At 44.0% G+C, this 24,214-nt stretch overlaps 1 long non-coding RNA gene across 4 annotated transcripts in view; it reads left to right on the top strand.

The window, feature by feature from the left end:
• Positions 1–8,421: 8,421 nt before the first annotated feature.
• The window catches only part of LOC146830201 (uncharacterized), a 57,578-nt gene continuing 41,785 nt past the window's right edge, over positions 8,422–24,214 (top strand). For 2 of the 4 annotated variants that reach the window (XR_014961134.1, XR_014961133.1), the window contains exons 1-2: positions 8,422–8,537; positions 21,891–22,046. This is a non-coding gene — a long non-coding RNA (uncharacterized LOC146830201). Of the gene's footprint in view, positions 8,538–8,955; positions 9,017–21,890; positions 22,047–24,214 lie in introns of those variants that run through there. The other 2 variants (XR_014961135.1, XR_014961136.1) reach the window with 2 other exon arrangements.

Genomic DNA, 24,214 nt, shown 5'->3' with positions numbered 1-24,214 from the left:
AACACCGGGTTTGCCTTATACAAATCGGTGGGGACCCCGTCCGGGCCAGGAGCCTTCTTTCCTGCAGAGTCTTCAATTGCTTTTATAATTTCTCCTATACGAAAACTAACTGGGGTTAAAGTAGAAGCCGAATCTTGCCCGTTTAGAGATTCTAAATCTAAGTGACTACCATATATGTTTTTAAAATGACTCAACCAGTCCTCCTCTGCTATATTAGTTTCCAACACTTCATTTTTAACATCGGAAAAAAGAGGAGTGTTGATAATGGACCAGAATTTCGCACTGTCTTTTAAAGTTGCCTTATCCATAAGATCGGCCCAGGCGTTGTGTTTAATTTCTTTTTTCCGGACCATCAGTGCTTTTTTATAGTCGCTCCTTAACTGCGACACTAAGATTTTATTCCTCGGACTGGCCTGAAGTGCATTTTTAAGGTTATTATGAGCTTTGGTGCAGTTATGATCAAACCAGCCGGAGACTCCATTCTTAGGTGCTGGTCTACTTATACTAGTTAGGTCCTTTGACACTAGGGAGCATATGGCTTCAAACGAGGAAATTACTTCCTTCCCCGTAGAGAGTTGGTCCCCACAGATTTCCAAGTCCAGGGCCGCCTCTAGCTTTATTGAGTTGAAAAATTCCTCTGGAACTACCTTGGACCAGTTTAGCCTTCTTCCCTGATCCTTTGCCCTAACTTCAGTGTCCAACATGTGTGAGGTTAAGGTATTTAAAAGTGAAAGGCCATCTAACATTTCAATTACCACCGGGTTATGGTCACTAAAAATAGAGGCAATCGCGTTATAAAAACATACATATTTTAAAAGTCCAGATGAAAGAAATATGTAGTCAATAATAGTGTTACTATCCCTTCCAATAAAGGTGGGCACCCGTACGTTTAGTTCGTGAAAGCCTGGTTGGTACAGTTGGTTTTCAATAAGAAGTTTTTCCAGAGCTTCACCCTTACTTGTGTGCTCAAAATGCTGAGGGGATGTCAGATCTGGTCCGTCAATATCAGGAAAACAGCAGTTATGACTACATAAATGTACATTAAAATCACCTAGCAAAATATAATAGCAGAAAGTGGTTTGCTTCAAAGAATATGAATTTAAAAAATTCGCCAACCATAACAAGTGTTCGTTCGGCAAGACCTCTTCTTGGGAATTATAGCAATTTACCAGTAATAATTTTATATTATTGGTGAGTATAAATTCCACTATAAGAAAATTATTACTTGAACAAGATATCCTGCTAACGATTCCTTTTAGTTTCACCGAAAGCATAACCACTAAGCCTCCTGAGGCCCTTCCGGAAACTGATTTTGAAGCTGGAACAAAATGAGATGTAAAACCATCTAACCAAAAATTACATTCAGTTTCCCAGGTCTCTTGAAGTGCCAGAATGTCATAGTCCTTCAAGAAACTTAACCAGGATGGATTATCTCTCTTGGCACGTAAACCCGCAATATTCCACGTTAACAATTTGATCAACTTTTTAGGTGAACCCCCCTTACAGTTATTGGCAGGCAGATGACTAACATCGATATCTGCAGATGATACGGGGGGCTGATCCTCTACATAGAGGGCCTTAACCGGTGAAGACTCATCCCCCCCCTGAAGACCAGCCTCCTGTCAGTCGCACATATCCAACAGAGAGAGTGCCTCGAAACGATTAGATGTGGATATATTTGGCCCACCCATAAACTGGTGGGCAGCACCTACCCCCTGGTGGAAGAAAGGCATCGAGTCCGATGCTGGGATGAGATTTCTCTGTCTAGTCAGGTGGAAACAATCTCTAGGGGGGAGGTGGGTGTAAAAGAATCCAAGGGGACGCACCTGAATGCTATTAGCATCTTGTGCCAAGGATGCTGCTCTCAGTAAGACAGTAGCCACATGTTGTGTGTGTCTAAAATTGGCTATGACACAATCTCCATTAGATGATTTTTTGGAGGGCCCAATCCAATTTACCCTTCGAGTACTTAAGATGTCGTTGGCCATGTTAAGAGGGAACCCACACTTCCTATGTAACCACGACACTGTCTTTTGCTTGAGAGAATCATGCGATTCCACATGCAAGGGAACTGCCTGCCTATCCTGGGGTGGGACATTGGTTAAAATCACAACGTAAGGGGAGCAAGCCGGGGGTAGGTTAATAGATCTAGCTTTCAAGACCTCATCTACTTTATGCGCTGGGACCTGCTCCTTTACTACTGAGCTAGCTGGATTTGAAGCTATAGTAATCATAGGAGGTGTTGGCATGGCTATAGCATTATTACTAACGGGCTGAGATGGAATCTGTGGGTTTTCTACTCTAACTAGGTTATCGTGCCCAGCTGCACGCTGCCCCTTCTTTTTGTTGCTGTCTACCCAGTCTAAATGTTTTGTTAATAATCCTCCCAACCTTTTAACCTCATCAGCAACTATATCAAGTTTCCGTACCAGAGGTTTCATAAGTAGATCTAATTTTATATCAAGTAAAACCTCAAAGGAACTGAGTAATTGAGAAAAATGGTCAGGGAATAATGGGGTTGTTGCACCAAAACTGCTGTTTAAAAACTCGTCTGAATCGGTATGAGCTTTTTCCCCTATGTCGACCCTTCTGTTTCCTTTGGTAGAGGCCCCCCCCTTTTATTTTGTTGCTTTCTGCAGTTCCTGACTGGTCTGGGAACATGTGTAGCCCCGACTGTCACGTCACTCGCAGAATTCACACCCAGATCTAGAGGGTCCGTGTAGACCTGGGCTGTGGCCATAACAGTAGTGTTGGCTTGAGTATGGGAAGGGGAGACACAAATACCTTTGTCCAAAGGGAAACTCTCAGCATTTATCGGGTTTTGGGGGTTCTCCTGGAGGCTATCCATCCCCAGGGAAGCCCGTCGGTCACTGTTAATTTTATTGACCTTTTTTACTAAATAGTTGTCAAGAGGGCCTGACCCCGATAGTCCTGGTTCCCTTAGACTTAACCCCTTCAGTGCCCATGACGAGCTGGACTCGTCATGGGCCGCGGTTGCGCTGTGCCCATGACGAGTCCAGCTCGTCATAGTCCCCGCCCGCTAATGAAAGGCGCGGCACAGGGCGGGGAAAGGGGCGGGCACTGAAGGGGTTAAAGGCATGGTCAAGGCAAAACAAAGTAGCAAATGTCAATAACCGAAGGATTTAAAATTAATTGATAGTTCAACTGTGCAGTCAATCCATTGACGAGTTACCAGGTTAGATGTCTTCAATGTTCTGTGGCTCCTAGGATCGATGGATCGATGTAAAGGGTAGGGCCCAGCCCAGCCTCGGACAGTCCCGGACTGTCACAGACTGTCCGCCCTTAGTCCGGGCTTCGTCCGTGCGCGTCCGCTGCGCGTAAGCGGCGAGGCGCTTTAACGGCGCCGGCAGGAAGGCAAAGTGTGACCAGGTGCGGGCGATAGCAGCAGGCCCCCTGGGATCTGTAGTCCGCCCAAATCCACGCGTCTGACAGGCGAAGCGGCTCCATAACTATTACTAGACTTTCATTCTAAATGTATATGTGTTGTGACAGAGGGCATATAAAGAAGTGTGAAAGTGGTTGTGTGAACAGTGTGGACTGGGCACTTTCTTAGATACATTCTCCTTGGTATCACACATATTGCTGTATGATACCTGTATCAGGCTCACCTCAGTGCATAGGGACGTGCGTTTCAGGAAAGGATTAGTGGCTGTATCTGGACCTTGTGCAGAATAGGTAGGATTGCTGTAAGCATGGCAATGATACTTGATGTCACATGGTTACTGTAGTATGTGAAAAGGGCCAAAGTATACTGGGTGAAGACATACCCTGCAACATACATGAAGATTGAGTCGTGACAAGGTGACTCATGCAATAGTGGCAGACTGTGGTCCGCACGTCATTGTGTGCAACTGTTTCAGACTCATGTTGCCCACATGCATCCACTACTTCTAAGGTCAATCAATCCATCCTAGTAGGTTGTGTGATAAAAGTAAAAGGGTAGTGCTATGTGTACTGAGCTGTTCCTCGTGTGTGTCTACGCTGATGATTTTGACCAAGCCATTTTGTCCTTTCAACAAAGCTACAGTGGTTCTGTTGGGTATGAGAAGAATTATTTCACAACATTATGCAATTTTAAATGTTTTCAAAAGTACCATATAATTTAGTAGTACTTGACAAGAACACATGCAAAAACCACTTCATGTATACTGAATTCAATCAGAATATTTATTTAAACTAAATTTTTAGAATAATCAGGCTATCAACAATAAAACAGTTACATGAGAAATATGTGCTCAGTGACTGTGATAGAGTGAATGCAATATATACAAGTGCAGGTAAAATATATACAGGTATTCACAGTAGATGGTACAATTTAATCATAGAGGGGGTCAGTACAAGTCTAATCAATATCTCCAGTGGTTTTCAAAAGTACACTATGTTCAGAAGCCAGGAGACTCAATGATACTGAGCCAGCAAGTTACGCCGACGTTTCGACCCTGAAGACAGCTTAATTCTTAGGTGTCATGGCGGGTCTTCCTCAAGGCTATGGAAAGGATGTGAACAGCCTAGAAATAAGAAGATTGTGTCAGGGCATGTGTTCCAAATATGGTGTGAGATATTACGTGTCACCATCAAGGTGAACCACTCACCAGAGTCTGGGGTCTGACTTAGCCAGGGGAGCTCTTTTTCTTGGGTCTAAAATGGACAGCGAAAAGTTAATCTATCCATTCATCATGCTCCCACGGTGATTATCATGTGATACACAATTTGGTCTTATCTGATGTGAATCAAGTACCTGAATAATCCTTGTACGAACTAAGGTGGAAGACTGGGAACTCAGTTGTTCATTTCTTTTCTGATTTTAAACAGCGTGCTGATTCTGAAATGGAGCGAAGTGCATAGCTATTCATCTATGCGATCCAAGTGCGGTGGAATCAATACACATACTGGTAGTCTAGAATCTAATCAGGACGCATCCCTTAATGCAGGCCGTCTCAAATTAATTGCCGATACTAGTGATGCCCGCTTCACGCGTGAAATCAACTTCGAAATCAAAGAAGACGCTGGGCTCAGAAAAACCGTAGGTTTTCTGAAAGGTATCAGATACAAGTAGCACTCAATTTTTCAATCATCTTAAAGGACATCCAATATCCGATTCTAGTGAGCGGTTCAATTAAATTTAAACTGAGCGCTCATCCTAGTTGCTAAACTATCTGCTTCAAAGGTCAATCGTATTTACACACGCGCTTGTCTGGGCCTGCCGATTTGTGTCATGTATATTCTGAAAAGTATCAAATACAAGTAGCGCTCAATTTTCCAATCCATTAAAGGACATCCAATATCCGATTCTAATAAACGGTTCAATCACATTTAAAAGTAGCGCTCTTTCTAGTTGCTAAAATATCTGCTTCAAGGGTCAATCTTTCTATTGTATTTACACACACGCTTGTCTGGGCCTACCAGGCCGACTCACCTACTTTCACGTCCTCCGCTGCGACAGTCTTGAGTATGACTGTTGTTCGCGGGGTATGTAAAGTAGAATGACGTGGGTACACGTAAGGCGTGCTCACGTGTACAACGGAGCCGCCGTTGGATGCAACCGTAAAGGGCCATGATGCTACGTGGCAGGTCATTGGGATTGGTTGCTAGAGTGAAAGGGTGAATAATTACATCTGATGTAGACCTTGAAATAATTACAGAGGTAATATAATATTGCAGGTGTAACAATTTGCAAGAATAAATGTAAACATTACTACTTATTGTGAGTTACACGCTGCATGTATTAACATAACTCATTGTGCTTCAGTAGGAAGCCATGATGCTAAATGGCGGGTCATTGAGATTGATTACACAAATTAAATTACTTCATACAGTCAACGGTCCCATATTACAATAATGGTACATGTATCCATTGAAAGACTAGACATGTGGTGCAGACATTGAAATGTGCTAATGAATTACAAGGGCAATACATCTTCGTACAGTAAATGGTATGGGGTAATGTACCCATAATTAAATGCCATATAATGCATGCATGTTTACAACAAATACAAATGGATGTAGAAAGAGCATCGAATAAAGCGTAACATGTGTGAGTACAACCAATCTAGAGTAACATGTGTATCAGTAACCATCATATCAGGGGTATTAGACTGACAGCAATCCAACTTGTCTAAAAGATTCTTCCTGTTCATTAAGCCCATTTTCAATGATATTCAGAACATGCGTCAATCTACATTCTTTAAGATTTAGAGACATGGCAACTGAAAAAGCCACCAGGGAGACCCATCATTTCTGGTTGTGGGTCGATACTGGAACCTCTCAATCAATATCTAGACAGCTTCCTTCAACCATGGGTGGTTGACACAAGGTCCTATGTAAGGGATACCATGCACATAACTCAACTATTGGAGGGACAACCATTCAACACAGAGGCACAACTTATGGTTACCCAGGACGTGTCATCCCTTTAAACCAGCATCCCACAGGAACAGGCGGTATTGGTTGTAAAAGATACACTGGAGAAACGACCTAGGCCCCATTGGATACCTACTGACTTTCTGATTTTTCTCCTAAATATCGCAATGAAGAAGAATTTTTTCATCTTTCTGAACCAACATTACTATCAATGCAAAGGCATTGCAATGGGGACCGGATTTGCCCCAAGTCTAGCGAATCTGTTCATGGACTCCTATGAGGACCAACACCTTTACAGCCAAGAGAATCCTTACATAAAAATCAGATCACCATCTGGAAGCGTTATATAGATGACGTGATTATGATTTGGACAGGATCTGAAGCGACCCTCAGAGATTTTGAACAGTGGATCAATAATAGATCCACCGAAATCCAATTTACGATGACGTATGACAATATGAAGATCAACTTCTTGGATGTAACCTTCAGGGTAGAAGATGGAATACTCTTTACGGATTTGTATAGGAAACCAACTGAGAGGAATACCCTATTAAAATACGATTCAAACCATCCAAGATGTCTGAGAGACAATCTGCCCTTTGGGCAATTCCTCAGGTTACGGAGGAATTGTGCCAGGAGATCTGACTTTTTCAAGGAGACAAAGATCCTAATTGATCGTCTGAAGGAAAGAGGCTACCCATTGGGACTTCTCAAAAGGGCCAAAAAGCGGGCGTGGTACTACCCCCGTGAAACTTTGCTGCAAGTAAAACCCAAGACCACAACACAGGAGAACATTGTGTGTGTCACCACCTTTAATCCAAGACGCAACGAAATCAAGAAGATAGTCAAAAGGTATTGGAACTTGGTCGCGAGCGAATTGGGCACCACAGATGCACCAATCTTTGCCTTTAAGAGAGGAAAGAATATTAAAGATTTGGTTGTTAAGGCTTTTCTTGAACCACCAAAACCACTGGATATCAGAGGCCAGCTCAACCTACCACCCCTAATTGGACATCACAGATGTGGAAGCTGTAAAGCATGTGCCCAAACAATTGAAGGCAATTCTTTCACACACCAGACTAGGACTTACAAACTCCCACTCCACACAAATTGCAACAGTGTCAATGTCATCTACATAATTCAATGCCCCTGTGACAAACTGTATGTGGGTCAGACCACACAGAAAGTGAAAGCTAGGATGCTGCAACATATGAGCAGAATTAGATGTAGAGTACGGGGCGCTCCACTGGTTGAGCATTGCAATGAAATGGGTCACCAACCAGACAGCCTCAGATGGTGGGTAATAGAAAAAATACAACCACACCCGAGGGGGGGCTCAGCTGCCATTTCTATGAATCTTAAAGAATGTAGATGGACGCATGTTCTGAATACCATTGAAAATGGGCTAAATGAACAGGAAGAATCTTTTAGACAAGTTGGATTGCTGTCAGTCTAAAACCCCTGATATGATGGTTACTGATACACATGTTACTCTAGATTGGTTGTACTCACACATGTTACGCTTGATTCGATGCTCTTTTTACATCCATTTGTATTTGTTGTAAACATGCGTGCATTATATGGCATTTAATTATGGGTACATTACCCCATACCATTTATTGCATGAAGCTGTATTACCCTTGTAATTCATTAGCACATTACAATGTCTGCACCACATGTCTAGTCTTTCAATGGATACATGTACCATTATTGTAATATGGGACCGTTGACTGTATGAAGTAATTTCATCTGTGTAATCAATCTCAATGACCCGCCATTTAGCATCATGGCGTTCTACTAAAGCACAATGAGTTATGTTAATACATGCAACGTGTAACTCACAATAAGTAGTAATGTCGCAATTCGGGTTTTGCACCATGTGTTTACATTTATTCTTGCAAATTGTTACACCTGCAATATTATATTACCTCTGTAATTATTTCAAGGTCTACATCAGATGTAATTATTCACCCTTTCACTCTAGCAACCAATCCCAATGACCTGCCACGTAGCATCATGGCCCTTTACGGTTGTATCCAACGGCGGCTCCGTTGTACACGTGAGCACGCCTTACGTGTACCCACGTCATTCTACTTTACATACCCCGCGAACAACAGTCATACTCAAGACTGTCGCAGCGGAGGACGTGAAAGTAGGTGAGTCGGCCTGGCAGGCCCAGACAAGCGCGTGTGTAAATACGATTGACCCTTGAAGCAGATAGTTTAGCAACTAGGATGAGCGCTCAGTTTAAATTTAATTGAACCGCTCACTAGAATCGGATATTGGATGTCCTTTAAGATGATTGAAAAATTGAGTGCTACTTGTATCTGATACCTTTCAGAAAACCTACGGTTTTTCTGAGCCCAGCGTCTTCTTTGATTTCGAAGTTGATTTCACGCGTGAAGCGGGCATCACTAGTATCGGCAATTAATTTGAGACGGCCTGCATTAAGGGATGCGTCCTGATTAGATTCTAGACTACCAGTATGTGTATTGATTCCACCGCACTTGGATCGCATAGATGAATAGCTATGCACTTCGCTCCATTTCAGAATCAGCACGCTGTTTAAAATCAGAAAAGAAATGAACAACTGAGTTCCCAGTCTTCCACGTTAGTTCGTACAAGGATTATTCAGGTACTTGATTCACATCAGATAAGACCAAATTGTGTATCACATGATAATCACCGTGGGAGCATGATGAATGGATAGATTAACTTTTCGCTGTCCATTTTAGACCCAAGAAAAAGAGCTCCCCTGGCTAAGTCAGACCCCAGACTCTGGTGAGTGGTTCACCTTGATGGTGACACGTAATATCTCACACCATATTTGGAACACATGCCCTGACACAATCTTCTTATTTCTAGGCTGTTCACATCCTTTCCATAGCCTTGAGGAAGACCCGCCATGACACCTAAGAATTAAGCTGTCTTCAGGGTCGAAACATCGGCGTAACTTGCTGGCTCAGTATCATTGAGTCTCCTGGCTTCTGAACGTAGTGTACTTTTGCACACCACTGGAGATATTGATTAGACTTGTACTGACCCCCTCTATGATCAAATTGTACCATCTACTCTGAATACCTGTATATATTTTACCTGCACTTGTATATATTGCATTCACTCTATCAGAGTCACTGAGCACATATTTCACATGTCACTGTTTTATTGTTGACAGCCTGATTATTCTAAAAATGTAGTTTAAATAAATATTCTGATTGAATTCAGTATACATAAAATGGTTTTTGCATGTGTTCTTGTCAAGTACTACTAAATTATATGGTACTTTTGAAAAATTGCATAATGTTGTGAAATAATTCTTCTCATACCCGACAGAACCACTGTAGCTTTGTTGTTTGATACCGAGGTTCTGAGAGACACAGGGTGTCCCCATTGTTTTTGTGAAACATTTTGTCCTTCCAAGTGGGTCCGCTCGAGACACTGATACAGATGGATACTCTGGGCAAGAGGGCAGGGGGAGTGCCACGGAGAACTCTGACTCCACAACATCATTCACCAAGTTGGATGATTATTTACAGCTGGTGCAGCTGTTGTATCAACGCCCAACAGTGCAGGCCCGCACGGGCAAGCTCCTATCTGACTAAATAAGGGTGCGACGAGGAACCAGACAAGGGTGCCCCCTGTCCCTGTTGCTCTTTTCTCTAGCTATGGAACCTTTGGCGACTCTCCTCTGACAGGGTGGCGCGGATTGGGGCATCCCCTTGAGCGATGGACTTCACACAGTGTCCCTACATGCAGACGACTTGTTATTATATATAAGAGATCTACATGCTGTGCCGCCGGTGATATTAGCACTGTTCCGTAGCTTTGAAGCGGTATCGGGCCTCAGGGTAAACTGGGCTAAGTCAGGCGCCTATTCTTTCCGTGAGGACGTGGCCGAGACAGACATAATCATTAATGGGATTGCGCTCGACTGGTATCCGACCATGTTCAGATACCTAGGATCTACAGGTCCCCAATAGACATAGTGGAGGGCAATCTGGTTCGCGCCATCTCCTCAATAAGAGCACAGATGCAATTCTGGAAGACACTACCACTCAATGTGATGAGCCGCATCACCTTAACCAAAATGATAGTACTACCCAGGCTATTGTATTATTTTGCGAACCTTCCGGTATATGTCCTAGTGAGACGTTTTAGGGAATTGGAGGGGTTAACCCGAGGCTTGATCTAGAATGTGGGGCGGCCTAGGGTTGCATTACAGAAACTGTATGCAACCCCGGAAAGTGGAGACTTGGCAGTTCCTCATCTGGAGCTCTATTACTTAGCTGCACAATTACAGTGGGTCGCAAAGTGGTTAAGCGGAAAGAATCTGGCGGGCACGGCGACCCGGACAACAGTCTGGACGCAGACCCAGATATGCGGATTGTTTCACCCGCTGGCGAAAATTCCCCGCCCGACACAGATACATGTTGAGTTGGCTCACAGATGTTATAGGAGAAGCCTTGACCTCACAAAAGACACACTCCCCTATGCCCTGACGCTGCCACTCATAGGGACACCCAGAGGTAGGGACCCTATCACCGACATGACATTGACGCCCTGGATTGAAGCGGGAGTGGAGACACTAGGAGACTTGTACGCAGACGGCACCTTACTGCCTTTTGCGACACTAACAGTAGATAATGGAGTACCAGTGGGCCAATTCCTTCTATACGCAACCATTACGCGGACGTTTACACTAGCATGGGGAGATATGACTAATGAGCCACCGACACATCAACTATTGCAGTACCTGTATGTAATGGGGAAAGGATCGCATGTGATACATTGGCTGGTACAGGCCCTGCTCATTCATGTATTGAAGCCACTGCAGAGACTCCGCACATATTGGACTGAAGACAGAGGCCGTCCCTGGACTGATAAAGAGTGGGAACGGGTTCTAGCCAGTGCCACACACATACCACGCAATTCATGATTCAAACTCTTACAAACTTACATATTACACAGGGCGTGTCTCTCACCAAATAAAATTAATAAATATTTTAACATCAACACTTCCGAATGCCCAAGATGCCGTCTCCTAGGGGCTGGCCTATTACATATGCTGTGGTCTTGCCCACTGCTTTTAACTTATTGGCGCGCGATATCAGAAACACTAACCAACTGTACTAACACAGAGGTACCTACCACGTGGGAGGTCTGTATCCTGGGGTTTTATAAAAGAAATAAGGCCAATAAAGCGAGCTCCAGATTTCGTGACCTAGACCTCATAACAGCGAAACGACTTATAACTAAGAGATGGAAGCACAAGGATCCACCTGAGGTATTACATTGGGTGAAATCCCTAGAAGTATGGGCACAGGCGGAGGGCACCACCCTACACAGGGAAGAAATGGCAGGGTTGCGAAAGTATCCCATTGCACAGACCTGGGAAGATATGCTCAGAACTCTTACACGCTCTAATGCCACACTGCGGGCACCTCCCACACAGCAGGCGGGACCTTGCACCTGACATGTCACCTGGAAGTAGAAGACGCGCTGCATCCGTATGTTATCCCAACTACAGCTGTTGGGTTAGACGCAGGCCTCGCATTCCTTAAAGATACTACACGGATGCATATGTTACCCTAACAACCATGCAACCGCATAGAAAGCAGGAGCGGCGGCCCACGTTCATTACCCGCACACTAGCCTAGTCGTGACTGCACCCAGATGGCACACTAGACACTGGATACATATTCCCTCAGTCAATTGATGTCTCTTTTGTTTTGATTTAGTATTTGTTGTTAAAGGATGTGGTTGAAATGTTATAAAAGATGATATCTAGTGAACAGATACGGCATTTATATATATATTGATCTGTTTGCTCATGAAGCGTTATATGATGCAATTCAAGAGTTGAGTTCAAATATGAACAACATTCTCCTATAAGCATTGATGTTTTCATGCATTACTGACCGCTGTTATGAAGAGGCACACCAAACAATTTCACTCTGGCCCTCGATAGGGGATAACAGAATCTGCGGGCCATGGGTGCCCAGGGCGATTTATAATCGCATGAACAATCTTATACTGTGGGCACGAATTACACCATAACTGTGAGAAAGAAATGCTTTGATTTATATGCACAGTGTCATAGAGCAAGTGATGTTATTACAAATGCGATATGTATCGATGCTTGAAAACTTATGTAACAGAAAAGATAAAATGCAATAAAGATATTTAAAAAAATAAATAAAAATCATACACCAAGTTGGACTCCAGTAGCTACTCCTTATTTGTGGCAGACCCCTCCAATCATGGAGCTATTACATCATTGTCCGCCATCCCCTGTTCCATCTCTACCCTCCCTGCTGCTCCCCAACCAGTTGTCCTGGCCACGCTCCTAAGAGGGGAGTTATCTTCTCTGCTCCAGGCACCTCAGCCCCTGCACCTTTGCCCCCAGCTGCCCTTGGTGAGGAAGCGATTCACCTCCTGAAAAAAATCTCTGTAGGGCGGACTGCACTCTTGAAGGCCATCCAGGGTGTGGGCACCCAACAGACAAGGGATGGTTGCCTACCAGGGTGGCATGCACAGAGGCATGTATGCCCTACAAGGATATTTTCATGCTCTGGACTCATCATTAATGGCAGTTATAAACCCACCCATCTTCCACCCTACATCCTTCCTCTACCACATCCCCATCCACAGACACTATACCTCTGCCTACCCCAAGTACAGACACCTATGCATGCTCCCACCCAATCAGACACATGGAGCACACAACCATTATCACCAACCGCCATCAGTCATGACAGCATACCTGCACCCAAACATGCACCTTCACCACACACCATAAGTCCAGAGAACAGACCTGCACCCACATCAGAGACACCTATAGCAGACACATCCACTCCCTCTGCCTCCCAGCCTAACCCCATCTATGATTACCCTTTACCCTTTACCATTGACCAATACATCCTTTCCCTTGGACTTTTCCCTGTTGACCAGCTCCCATACCCGCCTCAAACCAGGCCCCCTTTTTCCCTCCCTATCCTCAACCCTACCAACTCATGTGCTATCCTCCCAAATCTATCAACCAAAGTAGGAGGAAAGCAAAGCACCATCACAGACCCAATAAAATAAAAAGTCCACCCCTCCCAAGCCCCCCACCCCCAAGCGCAAGGCCCCATACCATGCTCAATACCCCCCTCCCAAATGCAAGCACCCCCTCCCAAAGTGCAAGCTCCTCCTCCTAAATGAGATCTATGAGGTGCCTGGCATGCCCACTGATGCCCCTTCCTGGGGAGGTTCCCCTGGCAGGGTTTTGTAAGGAAAATAGGTAGCAAACAGTTGGGGAGTCCCCAATGGCCTGATGATTAAGAATATATATTTCTGTGTTTTGAATAAAATATACAGTTATTTTCATACACATGAATTCTGCCACTGTTTCTAATCAGAATGTGAAGTTGTCATTGTGTGCATGGTGTCACTACATGTAGGTCTCCTACATGAAGTATTATTTGCCATTATCAGAGATGTTAGTGCTCCAGTATTATACACTGGTGATGGTATACCACAGGAGATGTCCCCAACAGTACCATGGATAGACATGTTGGATGACATGGAATGCTGTGGGAGGTCACACGGAGGGTCTTTTGACCACTCTTGTATATTGTCAGCCACATTTGGCCTACATTTCTTGCAATGGTGTTTTTGGATATGATTTGAACGTGTTTAAGTGACTGACTTGGATCACCACACGTGGATGCATATATGTGTCCAGGTGTGGCTGCAATTGGTCTAAATGTCTTGTAATGGTGTTTGTGGCTATGATTTGGACATGTTTAAGTGACTGACTTGGATCACCACACATGGATGTATATATTCAGGCCTCATGTGGTATGAGTTGTAATGGGCATAAGTCCACATATATGTGTTGGGCTTTCAAATGCGGCGTGTTCCTGTCACACACATTCACATACTGCTGTGTTTGCTGAGCCTTAAAGCAGTTCCCCAGTTCAATATTTAGCATGACTGTTGGTCATGATGCTTTAGGTCCATGGTTAACAATCAAGCCACCGTTACTGTGCACATGGGGATTTTGAGCCATGTGCATCGATGACTGTGGCTCAGGCACTCAGGCTATCAGGTATCCATTTGGTGGAGTGAGTGCTATCCTGTATAGGGACCTATTTAAAGTGGTGTAGTACTTACTTACATCTCTTAATTCAATGGTTTAATGTTCTACAAATTGTAGGGACAATGAGACCGAGCATCTACCATCTGCCCAAAATGTACCTTCAGTGTAACGTACACATATTTAGACAAGGATCATGACCGATTTTCATCAGGTGCAGACACAGTTCTGGATTTGTAAGCATTACACATCCATCTTCTTATTTTCTAACTGACATATTTGCATCCAGTTAAATGATGTCCCAGCCTCCACATTTGTGTATTTCAGTGATATACACATTGGACATACTCCAATGGTGTCATCTACAGCCACCTTCACTACATATGTTTCTTTGCACCCCATTGTTACCGCCATTAGCGTGGTAAAATTAACAACAGAAATGGTGGGGACATCAAAATGAATGCTGTAGATTCCAGTCTGTGAACTGATAGTTCCTGAGATTAGCTCAACACCCCCTGTGGACATGTCATCATATGCTTGTAGTTGTTGTGACGCAGGCGATTACATGAGGTATAATTAACTTTATACCGCCAAGATAGCACTTGCCTGACCTCGCTTATCAGACATACAATATGGTTAACACTGCCGGAAGTTGACCGCTTAGTAGGCAGTGTCGACTATGGAAGATGCAGCCATTGGTTTTCATTGGTGAATTTGGATGTCTTGATCCAATGGCGGTGTCTGGGTATGCCGAAGACTGCCAATGTGGCGTGGATTTACGAAGCGGTGGGCTGAACTCTTCACTTGCTTACTGACACTGCTGCGATCTGCACCTCCTCAACGGCAGCTGCTGTTTGACATCTCTGAGAGTTATCATGTCCCATACTAAAGGGCCCAAGCCTTCTATCCAGAAGATCTTGAGAAGCTGGTGGAAGTGGTCCTCCCCCTGTATCGACATATCTAAGGCTCATCCGAGGATAAGGTAAGTTCCTCACAAACATACTCCACTCAGTTGGTCTGCCTTGCTTCTTGTCTCACAGGCTGTGGTGGTGCTTGGGTGTCCAGTGTGTCATATGATGTGGATAAGGTAGATTTTTGGGTGTCCCGAAATTGCACATCTATGTAATGTATAGAGAAGCACTTGACTCTGTGTACTTTACATCATCATTGTGAAAATTGTTTAGGCACATAACATTCCTGGGTAGCATACACATTTGTTGTAGACATGTTCTGTTGTTGGTGCCATTTCACACATGTGTGACATATTCCTCGAGAAGGGTGTTGGATGTATTTAGGCTCAAAGTCTGTGCTGTGTATGTAATGAGCAGGTAAGGATGAAGTGAGGCATGTGTACAGACATCTTTCGTCATATGAGTATGCTCCAGGAGTTTGCTACACCACAATGGCCCCCTCAGAGTGCCACATAAAGGCAATGTCACCTATGGCATGGAACAAAACTTTACAATTTGATTTGAAATGCTGTGTAAGAATTGTACATGGGGTTTGAGTGTACACAGACTGCAGAGGTCAAGAATAGATGCAGATTTGTACCCATGATTGGCCATGCCAGAGGCTCAGGGGCACAGTTGCTTTGGGCTGATTATGTGAGTCACTGCTATAACTCCCTGTAGTGCATCAGATCCTTGAAACTTCTACAAATGTTTCCCTTCCTCTAATACATTTTATTGACTGATGATGCATGTATTCATTGGGAGAGTGTTGTATATTTTTCACCCCATTGCAAAGGCAGAATGGTTACTCTTGGTGACACAGTAGAAAGAACCAGAGAGCATTAACACTCTGCCTCTCTAATGGAGATTGGAGTGAGAGAAAATATTCAACAAAATTAAATCACATACCCAAGTATTTATTTTTGTTGACCACTTCCACTTTATTCCCACACAAATGCCAATTAAACCCCCCTTTCCTTCCCCTAAAACCATTATCGTGATCTTAACTACATTAACCATACAACTTTAACATAAACAATAGTCATGGAAAGAATCCCGTTTCTTTTGTAGTGCCACTTCCGTCATGTCTACTATCACCGAATTATCGGCATATTATCAGCATGGGACATGGGTCCCACCCATTTCGGGGCAAAGGCCACTTACTTTATTTAATTTACTTGGTAGATCGACCAAAAATATAGTGAATAATAGGGGAGAAGGACACAAACCTGATGTAAGCCATGCTTTATCTGTATTCTCTTCAATAGGGTCCCTCTGGTTTCTAAGATCACTGAAGCCCAATTCTGACTATGTAGTTCCTGAAGAAGCGAGAGGAACTTCTTGTTGATGTAAAGCCGCCTCACGTATCCCACAACAATTTGCAGTCAAACAAGTTGAAGGCGGCACATAAATCAACAAAACAATCAACCCATGTTTTCAATTGACTTCTTTGTTGTCATTGCCCATAGACTAAGGCAATGGTCGATTGTTGAGTGGTCTACCTTCCAGCCACTTTGCACAACCGGGATTAAGGTATTTTGTTCCATCCACATTTTTGTTTGGCCTAGTAATACTTTGGAGAATACTTTCTCTCCCACATCCAGTAGGCTAATCAGAGGATAACTCTTGGGCAGCGTGACATCATACTTATATGTCGGACTAATTATTGCGGTTTTCCAAATCTCTGGGTAAAGCCCAGAGGCCAAGGCCTTTGGAAAGATGACATATAAGAAACTTGCCAACCTGTCCACATTATGGTTTATTATAATTGCCGGGAGGTAATCTGGGCCCGCCTCCTTAGTTGACTTGAGGGCCTGAATGGATTCTTTTATCCTCTGAAATAAATAGTACGACCTGATATCCTCCTCCACCTCAACATTGTTCTTCTGGCCCTCATCCTAATTTTTTCTGCCATAGAAAATTACTCAAGTGATTGACCCAGTCATCTTCAAATACTAAACACCTCATTTTGCCCTGCTCTCTCCCATCATGCACCAGTTACCAAAACTTCCTAATGTATTTTGCATCTATCACCTTGAATATATTTTGGCAATTTTGATTTATAAGCTCCATTTTCCTTTGCATCAGCATATTATTGTATGCTAGTTTTGCCGAGTTGAGCTTGCCAGCTTTAACTGGGTCATGCTTTTTCCTAACCAGTCTCTCCCATTTTTGTAATCTTAATTTTAACGTCCTACAGTCATCATTTTAAACCAGCCGTTTCTCTTGCCCATTATACTCTTGTGCCGTATTCCGGGCTCCCGAGTAAAATCTTATCCTCAGACAATTGGCAACCTGCTATGCCACTTGGTAATTCCATGTTGGAGCATCGCTCGGGTCCTCTGGCATGACGAGTACCGTATCGTCTATCATCAAGTCATTGAGTGTTTTAAGCTCTCCTCAGTGGCGTGGTTCAGGAGAAATGTAAGCACGATTCTCTGCGCACTGATAGTAATTTCAATCACCTGCCACAGTGGGCGTGGCCCTATGCGTGGCCTTCCGGGAATTGTAGTGCGCTTCAGTATTCCCCATGTGGGCTGCCCAACATTCTTCCAAATTAAACAAAAGTCAAAACCGGGTGGGGAAAGATGTCGTCCTGGCTGCAGCCTACCCCGCTTTCCAGGTGTCAATTCATGCATCAAGCCAGCTCCATCCTGCATATGGCGCAGAGACTTGCCTTCCTTCCATCACTGCCAGCTCCGTCATGGCGCCGGCACGGACCCGCATCAACGCGGTGAGCCTCTTTCCGCGGCTGGGCAAACAGCCGTATAAATCCATCAAAACAGGTCAGCCCCAAAGGAGAGAAGCCACAGGAAGATGAGTAGCACGCTAAATTTATTGACAGCTTGTAAGTAGGCAACTATCCAGGTAACAGGCATCTAAGTTCATTTTGCCAAACGCGTTTCAGGAGTTTTCATCTCCCTTCTTCAGTGGCGTGGTTCAGGAGAAATGTAAGCACGATTCTCTGCGCACTGATAGTAATTTCAATCACCTGCCACAGTGGGCTTGGCCCTATGCGTGGCCTTCTGGGAATTGTAGTGCGCTTCAGTATTCCCCATGTGGGCTGCCCAACATTCTTCCAAATTAAACAAAAGTCAAAACCAGGTGGGGAAAGATGTCGTCCTGGCTGCAGCCTACCCCGCTTTCTAGGTGTCAATTCATGCATCAAGCCAGCTCCATCCTGCATATGGCGCAGAGACTTGCCTTCCTTCCATCACTGCCAGCCCCGTCATGGCGCCGGCACGGACCCGCATCAACGCGGTGGGCCTCTTTCCGCGGCTGGGCAAACAGCCGTATAAATCCATCAAAACAGGTCAGCCCCAAAGGAAAGAAGCCACAGGAAGATGAGTAGCACGCTAAATTTATTGACAGCTTGCAAGTAGGCAACCATCCAGGTAACAGGCATTTAAGTTCATTTTGCCAAACGCGTTTCAGGAGTTTTCATCTCCCTTCTTCAGTGGCGTGGTTCAGGAGAAATGTAAGCATAATTCTCTGCGCACTGATAGTAATTTCAATCACCTGCCACAGTGGGCGTGGCCCTATGCGTGGCCTTCTGGGAATTGTAGTGCGCTTCAGTATTCCCCATGTGGGCTGCCCAACATTCTTCCAAATTAAACAAAAGTCAAAACCAGGTGGGGAAAGATGTCGTCGTGGCTGCAGCCTACCCCGCTTTCCAGGTGTCAATTCATGCATCAAGCCAGCTCCAAGCTACATTTCTCCTGAACCACGCCACTGAAGAAGGGAGATGAAAACTCCTGAAACGCGTTTGGCAAAATGAACTTAAATGCCTGTTACCTGGATGGTTGCCTACTTGCAAGCTGTCAATAAATTTAGCGTGCTACTCATCTTCCTGTGGCTTCTCTCCTTTGGGGCTGACCTGTTTTGATGGATTTATACGGCTGTTTGCCCAGCCGCGGAAAGAGGCTCACCGCGTTGATGCGGGTCCGTGCCGGCGCCATGACGGAGCTGGCAGTGATGGAAGGAAGGCAAGTCTCTGCGCCATATGCAGGATGGAGCTGGCTTGATGCATGAATTGACACCTGGAAAGCGGGGTAGGCTGCAGCCAGGACGACATCTTTCCCCACCTGGTTTTGACTTTTGTTTAATTTGGAAGAATTTTGGGCAGCCCACATAGGGAATACTGAAGCGCACTACAATTCCCGGAAGGCCACGCATAGGGCCACGCCCACTGTGGCAGGTGATTGAAATTACTATCAGTGCGCAGAGAATCGTGCTTACATTTCTCCTGAACCACGCCACTGAAGAAGGGAGATGAAAACTCCTGAAACGCGTTTGGCAAAATGAACTTAGATGCCTGTTACCTGGATGGTTGCCTACTTGCAAGCTGTCAATAAATTTAGCATGCTACTCATCTTCCTGTGGCTTCTTTCCTTTGGGGCTGACCTGTTTTGATGGATATATAAATATATATAAATTCACTGAAAAAAACCATAGGTTTCAGGGGTGTTATAGTTAGCTGGACATTTACCTCATACAAAACCCTAGAAATTCCCCTGTTATAGTTAGTTCAGCTAACTATAACTTGCGCCCCCGCAATGCACTGCTGATGACGTCACATATGACATGGTCAGTGACATCACTGATGACATCACTGATGACATCTCAAATGACATCACTGATGACATCACTGATGACGTCATCCAGTGACTGTGTGTTTCTGTAAAGTTTAAATATGTTTTATAGGGGCGTGGCTAGGCGCCCGAGGAAATGGCGGCGTCAGTGTGAGGGCTCCGTTCGTACCGGAGATTACGGGCGGTCCGCTCATACATTTTGAGCCATGAAGGGGAGCCTGCTTCGTCGGAAGGTCTTTGGACTGCTCTGAAACTTTCTTCATCGTTGAAGCACACTTCCACCGCATTTTATCTGCACTTTACTCTCGGTCGCGGCTCTACATCGGCCGCGACCGCCATTTTGTTTCTCCTCCGAGCGGCTTCCTTTGGTAGCGCGTCTATCGCGCACTCGACTCAGCATGCCTTCAATACCCGGAGAAATTCGCTTGGTGTGAATTCACTTTGATGGGTGACTATTTTAACTAATTTTTGGGCACAATTGTTCTTTTGGACTCAATTTTCTTTCCTTTTTACTCTCCTCATAGCTGGCGGCCATTTTGTGCTCTCTATTTGCATTCTCTGGCTTTCTGATAGAACTGCTTATCTGGATTGGCACTTTTTCACAGCAATTCTCCCTGCTTGCCCTTTTTCAACTCGCACTATATTTGCCTTTACACTCAGTTTGGCGGTTTTTACCTTCATTTTCCAGTCGCATTTATGGCCGAAGGCTCTGGCAAGACCCCAAAACGCAATTACATCAAAAACTCTAAGCTTTTTACGGAACTGGCTCTTCTGGAAGCTTCTCAGCTTGCTCCTAGTAACGAGATGTCGCTGAACATAGATTCTTCCTCACAGGCTTCAGTAAAGTCGACGCCTAAGCGCTTAAAAAAAGATCCACCTTCGCCTCCCAAGTCCTCTATGGCCATTTCAATGGAATTAATCCTTGAGGAGATACGGGCCTTACGCCCCTTCATGGAAGAGACCAACGCTAAGTTGCAGATTCTCACGGACAACTGGACCCGGATGGATGAACGAGTGCCATCGGTGGAGCGTGACGTCTCTTCTCTTCAAGATTCTGCAGCCAAGGTCACACTTATGCATGCGCAAATTTCTTCTCTTCAGAAGCAGGTGGAGGACTTGGAAAATCGAAATAGACGCAACAATCTTCGCCTTTATGGCCTTGTGGAGGGCTGCGAGGGAAGTGATCCCATTACTTTTTGCAAGTCTTTTCTTCCGAAGATTCTGCATTTACCTGACGATACCTCTCTCAATATCCAGCGAGCTCACAGGCTTGGTCGAGCTTCTTCCTCTCTTTCCTCGTCCGTGAAGCCCAGAGGTGTAATAATGTATTTTTTGGAATACACCGATCTGCTGAAAGTTATATCTGCGGCCAGAGCCTCTCCTCGTATCACCTGGTCGGGCTCCAACTTGTTCTTCGCGCAGGACTACGCCAAAGCAACTGCAAACCGCCGTAAAGCCTTCTTGGATATGCGACCTGACCTTCGTTCCATTGGCGCCAGATATGGCCTTTTCCATCCTTGCCTATTCAAAGTCACCCACAATAATAAGACTACGACCTATGAAGAGCCTGCACGACTTCGAAGTTACCTGAATTCCTGCGGCCAGATTGATATGGAGCTTTCTAATCCTTCCTCTTCCCTTCCAACATGACTTTTTTCTGAATTTTTATACAGATGCTCCAGTTTCTTATTCTGTTTGTTTTAATTTCTCTAACCTCGTTGGTTCAATAAGTTTATTCTCTTGTTGAGTGCTTGTTCTTCATGGTTGTATCTTTTTTTTTCTTTTTTTTAATTGCTGTTAGGTTTCCTTGATTTCTCCTATTTGTTCCTTATCCCATACCCTTATCATTTGCTGATATTTAATCTTGTTCCCCTTTTTCTTCCACAGATCTGTGTTATGCGTTCCGTCCTATATCTCTGGTTGGACGTCCCCCTGACCCTGAGTGTCCTGCCTTCTCCAGTTGGCCCTACCTCCCTCTCCCTGCATCCACGTATATTTTTGTCTGTTCTTGTTCCAGATCATACCTTTCCTCAACCACCCCCTGTGAGTATTCCTTATTCTTTTTATGTCACGTTTGTTCTGGTTTTATTTTTCCTTATTTCGATTCCTTTTCTCATACCTTCAGGTTTATTGGTGTCTGTACTTTTTATGCGATCTTTTTCCTCACTCCTCATTCTTTTCTTCTTTTTCTTCACCGTTTATTGGCCCCCTTGGTCTAATTCCATTCGCTTTCATTATATTTTTCGATTTTTCTATCTTCTATCTCATTTAAACTTACTTACCGATTTTTTTGGATTTCATTTTCTATTTTCTTGGATACTAACATCATCTTGTCTTTTTTCTATCTTCTTGACGTCTATGTTTCCTCTTTTCCTCTTCCTTCTTTCGCATATTTTCTCCCATTTCCATTTCTATTTCTTCTCTCTTTCCTCCTTTCCTCACGTTTTTGTTTCTCATGAGGCTTTTCCTTGGTGTTGTATCTTTTCTCTGCACTACTTCTTTAATATTTTTTAATGGCAGTGCGTATTGTTTCTTGTAACGTCAAAGGTCTCCATTCTCCTATTAAAAGACAGAAAATTCTTTCACATTTAGCCAAGTTGAATGTCGATATTGCATTCCTGCAAGAAACTCATTTGTCTGACATTGAAGCGGTGACGTATTTTCTGCTCCTGGTGATGGTAAAAGAAATGGTGTAGTTGTGTTAATTCGCAAGTCTCTTTCCCACTCGCTCTTGATTTCTGAATCAGATCCCGATGGTAGATGGTTGTACGTCAAACTTTCCTCGAAGGGTATCCCCATTTCTCTTCTCAACATTTATGCACCTACTGGTGGTGACCCTGCCTTTTGGCGCACAATGGCTTCCCGTCTTTCTGAATATGTCGATGACAATTTCATTATGGCAGGTGACTGTAATTTGCCCCTTGACCCCTTTTTGGACAGACATTCTAAAGCATCTTATATTCCTAATAAGTCTCAAAAACTGTTTGTCCAAGCAATATCCCAGCACAAACTCATTGATGCCTGGCGTCTTTGTAACCCCACTACTAAAGAATTCACCTTCTATTCCCCTTCCCATCATTCACAATCCCGTATAGATTACATTTTCCTCTCCCACCATATCTCTCAGTCCCTCACTCACGCAGACATTGGCCCCATCTTATTCTCTGATCATGCCCCAGTACTGATCAACATTGATATCCTACCCAAGTCCAATGGACAAAAACGTTGGCGTTTCAATAATACTTCACTTCTTGATCCCAGGTTTACCACTTCCTTTACTGAATTCACCACAGACATTTTTGTCGTTAATGACACACCCACCCTGCCCAAACATGTTATCTGGGACGCTTATAAGGCTGCAGCCAGAGGTTTCATCATTGATTTTGTATCCAAAAAGCGTAAGGCCGCTCGCAAAGCAACCAATGATCTCCTCCTCAAGATTAAAAAACTGGAGCACTCTTTTTATACTTCCCAATCGCAGGAAAGTTTGACTACTCTTATTGAAGCTAAAATGCAATATAACAAACAATCTACTAATGATGCCTCACTTTATTTGTTAAAATCTAGCTCAAAATTTTATGGGGGAAAGAACAAGGCGGGTAAAGTTTTAGCCAATTACTTAAAAATCAAACAAAACAAACTAAATGTTGATTCTGTTTTCGATGTCAACTCAGTTTTAAAGCATACAGATGTGGACATTTTAGAGGAATTTTCCCGTTTTTATTCCACGCTTTATTCTTCTGAAACTTGTCCTTCCGCTCAATCCTTGGGTACCTTTTTTTCCAGCATTAAGGCTCCTCCTCACTTTCCTGTTGACCTATCCACCCTTGAACCTCCCATCTCTGAACCTGAATTACACACTGCACTTCAATCACTTAAGAAAGACAAAGCTCCAGGTCCAGACGGCTTTACAGTTGAATTTTACTTGCACTTCTCCAAATTATTACTACCTACATTGCATTCTCTTATTGACTCTTTTATACTTAGCGGCACTTCCTCTGGCTCTTTTTCAGACGCCCATATTTGTATCATACCTAAAGATGGTAAAGACTCCCAACACTGCAAGAATTACAGACCAATCTCTTTAGTTAACATTGACTATAAATTGTATGCTAAATCTCTTGCTTTAAGATTAGATCCTTTTCTCCCTGAGTTGTTAGGCCCGGAACAATCTGGATTTGTTAAGGGTCGCTTCATCACAGACAATACTA

Source organism: Triturus cristatus, chromosome 5_1, assembly GCF_964204655.1.
Source record: "Triturus cristatus chromosome 5_1, aTriCri1.1, whole genome shotgun sequence".
Taxonomy (NCBI): Eukaryota; Metazoa; Chordata; class Amphibia; order Caudata; family Salamandridae; genus Triturus; species Triturus cristatus.
Note: the sequence above shows the minus strand (reverse complement) of the source record. Positions and strands in the feature narration are given on the sequence as shown.